The 6,720-nt window shown below is 40.2% G+C and overlaps 1 pseudogene; it reads right to left on the reverse strand.

Moving 5' to 3' along the window:
* Positions 1–4,385: 4,385 nt before the first annotated feature.
* On the reverse strand, positions 4,386–4,502 carry LOC124616946 (annotated as a pseudogene).
* Positions 4,503–6,720: the final 2,218 nt, after the last annotated feature.

Below are 6,720 nucleotides of genomic sequence, written 5' to 3' on the forward strand. Positions count from 1 at the left end.
TTTGTTCTGAGAGAGTCCCTTCAGGCACAACTTCAGCACTGTGCACTTCTATGGATGAGATTTCGGGTCACTGGTTCATGTCCTCGATTTGTTTCTCAGAACGTCCTCGAAGTTGGTTGCAACATTTCTGCAATACACTGTATAATGTATCACTGTGGAACAGAGCTTGTAAAATATTGAACTTCAATCTTAGTAGTAAACAAGAAAATTAATCTTATCACTACTGATATCGAAGGTCTCCTACACAGCATACCACAAACGGTTTTAAATATAACCAGAAAATATACAATGGATATCATTCAATTGTATGTACGTGTGTTGGAAGAAGACTTCCCCAAAGACTTACAAAAACCAATAAATGACAGTAAGTATGCTCTACACGATAAAAAGACTAATTTTAAAGAGAAAGTTAAGCATGGGTGAGCATATTGAGAACAACGCCTTGTTGACCTTTAGGCCCTTTCCCGTAAGAAACTAAATAGAAAATGGATTTGGAAAACACGAGGTGTAACTAATTTTGGTACTTAGTATATTTTTTCAAAAATGAAGACAATTTAGAGGCTAAGGAGATTCTTAATCATTGCAGAATCGGAATATTCATAAGATAATAATGTGCAATTTCAAAATTAAAAAACAAAGTTGGAGAGAAAGAAACTAATCAGACACGATGTCAGAAATTAAGATAGTAACAGTTTAAATAGCAACAACGTAACATATCAGGTTAAATGAAACTCAGTGTTGAGCATCATAGAAAATGAAGAAAACTCTGATACATACAGGTGACCAACTACGCAACAAAGCTAGTTTGGCAAACAACAGAGATAATGAATGCATGAAGAATGCCAGTGTACTGAAAGCCTCTTAGAGGAACTACTTATCACAGCAATAAAATACGATAACATAATCATCGTAGAAAATACTAGTCACCGCTGAGGTGATGAAGAACTTGTAACAGATAAATATTCGTAAGATTTTCCACCGATAACCTAAGTCACGGCAGCAAAGTGGTGTGTGTATTCGATTCAGTTGTACGGAATCAGCGGCGTGAGAAAGATCGACGTAGAGAAGTACAGAAAGAAAGGAGCTATCTTGTTTCGACGTCCCCATGAACACACCACGAACGAATCCCCTCGATTTACTGACGTATCAACGTGGACTTCTCAGTATGCGTACAAGGTACAGTTGACCCCTCGTAGCCATAGTAAAATGGAATAAGGACAGGTGTGACAAAAGTTACTAACCAAGACGGATTGGAGGATACTGTCATGCTTTGTCTACGATAATCGATATCATAATCGACAGAACGTACTGCTGTCGGTGAATGCAGATCATTTTCTACAAGTTTTCAAGCAAAAATTACAAAGAAAAATGCATGCAATGAAATTCGGAGTTGGGTAAGTGGCACAAGGGTATTTTAAACCACAGTAAAAGGATAACTGTAATTAATTTCTGTAATAATCAATGAGATCACCAACTAGTTTTATTTTCTTACAGTTATCAACACCTTTGACCCATACTGACACGGATTCAGATTCATTTATTTTACGATGATTCCTGATCCTGATAACCAACGGCATGGTGGACATGTAATACGATTTACCCATGTCTCTGTTGTACACCTTACAGATCTGAAATGTCCGATAGGCAATGACGTCACGACTGTTAAATGATTCGAGCCCTGGTACTCTTTCTACTTTAGGATCACTTATTAGAGCGTCGGTAACTCAGCCATTGCCGTTCTGGGTGGCATCATTATTCGTAAGCGTAAAGTTCAGAACACGACCACAAAACACTGAAGGACGATGCAGAATTACTTGTGCGCCAACATATTTCTTGGTAGTAATAGCAGTATTATCGATTGTTTTACAAACTGTCGGGCGGGTTCGCCTTCTCCATCTATAATATCGTGGCATCTTCTGTGTGAGCGGTCCAATGCTGTTGCTCGAGCGGCTGCACAAAGACTGACGCCTTCTTACCAAATTCATTATTTATAAATACAAAACTGTTGCATCCCGGTTCTAGATGTACCCTTGTCGGCTAGTGACTGACGTTACAAATTTCTAAGTCACATCTTCAATGAGACAACGAACACAGGAACTGAATGTGGGGGCGTGTGCCGTAGTCCGACAGGACACGATTTTGCCTGTGTCACAAGTTGCAAGTCGCCGAATGAACCTACAGCCTATTGAGGCGTTTAACCTACAGCATCTGGAGGGTTCAATTCAAGTCTAACTTGGTTCTGTGACGTTTTGGGGTTATTTACTGGACCAAAACGTGGAATCGAGAACGATATTTATTTCAACATTCTGTGTGTCCAAGTGTTCATCTTCCTTCTGTGTCTTCATGATAAGTATGTTGTTGTAAACCCCGTCCTCCAAGAAGAGAAACATTTATGTTGACACGGCTATATGCAAACACTTCCGGTTTGGAAAATTCGGAAGCACAAAATCGCAGGTTTACTAGTCCTATAATCATCCATACTTAGTTCCGCCGAAAATGTCTGGGAACTTTTGGAAGAACAGGTGAAACGTAACAACGAAGAAGTCTACACACATGGTAGCGCTATTGCATCATGTCACCAATGGGTGATGTAACTGTACACACTTGTGGCCGCTCTTTCTCGCCTTTTGAAGCCTTATCTATGTTAGATGAGGTGTTACAATGTACTAGGGCTACTGGTTCTGCGGTTGATTAATGTTTCGCCCGGTGTACCTAGAAACACGTTAAAATGTGGTGAATCGCTCAAAACTTCTCCGAAATTTCTAAGAGACAGTGCCGGATATTTAACGAAAATTTTATAGAAGAATCGATAGGAATTCTAAAAAACAAACAGTTTACATAAATTGAGCGGACATAATCTTTCAACTGTTAAGATGTCAGATAGCACAGTGACTAATAGGAAAGAAAATTGTAGAAACATTCCTAGATATTTTCTATTTTAGTATACCTCTACACACGATTCAGAAAAATAAGTAAATATCAATGAAAATTATGACGTTCTGCAAGCAGTGCGGAATGTGTAAGAATTTAGAAGTATGAAGAAATGCAAACCGACTGAAGATAAAGGCATTCAATTTATGGAAGTGACAAGATATTATTCTGAGGAGTATGGGATTTTAGATCAGTCAGATATCTTTCAAAATTTTGTCTTTGATGACGCACGTATTGTAAATGTGGGTGAGTGTAACCAATCGAATAATTATTCACTTCTTTGACCCCAAAGAAGCTCGTAATAGTATACGTTCTATTTATTTTTTCTTTTCTTTTTCAAATAACGCTTGCAAATGTAATGGCCAAGCTCAACAGCAACCCATTTGCCCTTTTTTTCATGAATACTGAAATCCATTATCACTCTCAATTTCGACAACAATGAGGTTAAAATTAAGTTTGCCAAGAGAAAATTTTGTCTATAAGCATAAAATTATCCCCAGAGGTAGCAAACAGAACGATAAAGCGGATTCAGCAGAAATAATCATTAAGATAAAATTGAGTAAGATGAATAAATGTTTAACTATGAGCTCATAAATTTTGGTCTTGAAGTAGAACTATTCAAGCTCAACTATTTAACGTAATGTGTCTGCTTAAGATGTTTAGATTATGTCGGACAACATTTATTAAAATCCGGTTGGACGTGTATAATGGTACGAAAGGGATGAGCAGTTACGAAACTGCACAACCATCCTATGGACAGGATAAGAGTAAAACATGTTTCCGAACGGAAATTAGAGTTCGATTCTCCATAATTTTAAAGGAAAACGGAGCTCAATAATTTTGGTGGTCCGCGGAAATGAAACTACAGACGCCAGAAAACGAGACTCATCCCTTGTAACAGACGTATACGTAGAGACGATGAATTTTGCAATACCTCAGGAGTTTTACATACAAGATGAAAACAACAGAGTGAATGTGAGACCAAGTTGTATCTGGCCAGCTCCCAAAATTAGCATGCCACATTAAGGGCCACCAGATTTAGTAAAATCACTATACTCTAAATCCGTGTGGAAAACATCGTCTCCACATAGAGGATATTTGAAACAATTCGAAGAAAAGAAAGCTGTTGCGGAATGAAAGGCGACATAAGCAAAAGTTTTGTTCTTGAAAAAGACAAAGGTAAAAAAACTAAACTAAACTCCTCCCGAACAGGCCATGAAGGCCCAACGGTGCCGCCTGGCCGCCGTGTCATCCTCAGCTCATAGGCGTCATTGGATGCGGATATGGAGGGGCACGTGGTCAGCACACCGCTCTCCCGGCCGTATGTCAGTTTCCGAGACCGGAGCCGCTACTTCTCAATCAAGTAGCTCCTCAATTTGCCTCACAAGGGCTGAGTGCACCCCGCAATCAAGTAGCTCCTCAGTTTGCCTCACAAGGGCTGAGTGCACCCCGCTTGCCAACAGCGCCAGGTAGACCGATGGTCACCCATCCAAGTGCTAGCCCAGTCCGACAGCGCTTAACTTCGGTGATCTGGTGGGAACCGGTGTTACCACTGCGGCAAGGCCGTTGGCAAAAGAAAAAGGTAAGCGAAATATAATCTTCCAGTCGTTCTGAGTATGATACCAGCTTGATTTAGAACAATGCTTCAGATATACAACCTGAAGAAGAAGAAGGCACTGAATGCGTATTATGAAGTGGTCGCTTTTCTGAAGATTAACAGAGAGAGATGGGACAGTGCACGGAATACCGCCCTTTGGATCTCGATGAATGTTGAGTTGAAAATGAGCTTTTGTATGCCCTCACTGCAGTTATTTTCCACAATAAATGCAGAGAATGTCGGAGAGGCAGTAAAGAAAGGAATATAAAAAATTTAAGTTCTACCTGTTTTCATACTGGTCAATATTGCTTTCTCTGGCTCTCTCATATTAAGACACCATTTCTCTTTCGATTAACATTGATTTCTGTGTGCTTTTTGCACATTTGCATTTTAAGTAGCACGATTTTAATGAACAAAATTTAAATCATATTAATTAGGTTTTCTATTAACAAACATCATACTAATTAGGTTTTCTATTAACAAACATTAAGTTACATCAAATATTGTAATACAAAGGGCAGTAATGTGAAATGAGGAAAGTTTGACATCAGGAATGAGGCTAGTATGAGGCCCATTCACCGCTGGAGTCAATTACCAGCCTCATCCGACGAGTGATGCAGGCAGTCAGCCTATGGAAATACGTCACACCGTCCGCGAGACTCTCCCTGTATTCAACAGTAGGTGCGTGAGGCCGGTGTCTGCCATTGTATATTTATGTGACTCTTCATTTTAGCCCACAAATCTTGGATGGGGTTTGCGACCGGTGTTCGAAAAAGTCATTCCATCAGATCGACGTGAGCCTGTTGTGAAGACCATTGCTCAAAGATTAGACTAGTGTGTATCGCTGAGTGGTCCTCTTAGAACTGGATCATTCCATTTGGTTACCGCATCCTCACACTCGACACCGTAGTATGTTTCATGAGTTTCATGACATGCTCATACTGATGCGCGGCGAGATGACCATATATTAAATGAAGTATCCGTGCTTCATCTGACGACATGCAACGGTACCCTGAGACTGTGATGCGGCCAACACGCGAATGTTTCACCACGTACTGTGGATCGTAACATGCTCTCAGTGGCTTTTAGGCCGTCATCGGACCGTCATTCACCGAGCTAAGTATTCACTCATCGACATCTGGCAGAGGGTTCATCGAACCATTTTCATACTACTTCTCTACCATTCCACTCTCTAATGGCGCGTGGGAAAAAGGAACACCTAAATCTTTCCGTTCGAGCTCTGATTTCTCTTATTTTATTATGATGATCATTTATCCCTACATAGGTGGGTGTCAACAAAATATTTACGCATTCGGAAGAGAAAGTCGGTGATTTAAATTTCGTAAACAGATCTCGCTGCAAAGAGAACCGCCTTTGTTTCAGTGACTGCCACCCCAACTCCCGTATCATATCAGTGACACTCTCACCCCTATTGCGCGATAACAAGAAACGAGCTGCACTTCTTTGCACTTTTTCGATGTCCTCCGTCAATAATGCCTGGTAAGGATCGCATACTGCTCAGCAATATTCCAGCAGAGGGCCGACAACTACAATGTAGGCTATCTCTTTAGTGGATTTGTCGCATCTTCTAAGTGTTCTGCCAACAAAGCGCAGTCTTTGTTTCGCCTTCCCCACAATATTATCTGTGTGGTCGTTCCAATTTAAGTTTTTCGTTATTGTGATTCCTAGGCATTTAGTCGAATTGACAGCCCTTAGATTTGTGAGACTTATCGTATACCCAAAATTTATAGGATTTCCTTCAGTACCCATGTGGATGACCTCGTACTTTTCTTTCTTTAGTGCCAATTGTCACTTTTTGCAACAATACAGAAATTCTCTCTAGACCATTTTGTGATTGGAATTGATCGCCTGATGATTTTACTAGACGGTAAATTACAGCATCATCTGAAAACAATCTTAGGGGACTGCTCAGATTATCACCTAGATCATTTATTTAAACCAGGAACAGCAGAGGGCCTATGACACTACCTTGCAGAATGCCAGATATCACTTCTGTTCTACTCGATGATTTACTGTCTATCACTACGTACAGTGTCCTCTCTGAGAGGAAATCACGAATCCAGTCACACTACTGAGACGATACTCCATATGCACGCAATTTGATTAATAGTCGCTTGCCAGGAACGGTATCAAAAGTCTTCTGGAAATATAGGAAAATGGAATCGATATGA

Source organism: Schistocerca americana, chromosome 5, assembly GCF_021461395.2.
Source record: "Schistocerca americana isolate TAMUIC-IGC-003095 chromosome 5, iqSchAmer2.1, whole genome shotgun sequence".
In the NCBI taxonomy this organism is placed as follows: domain Eukaryota; kingdom Metazoa; phylum Arthropoda; class Insecta; order Orthoptera; family Acrididae; genus Schistocerca; species Schistocerca americana.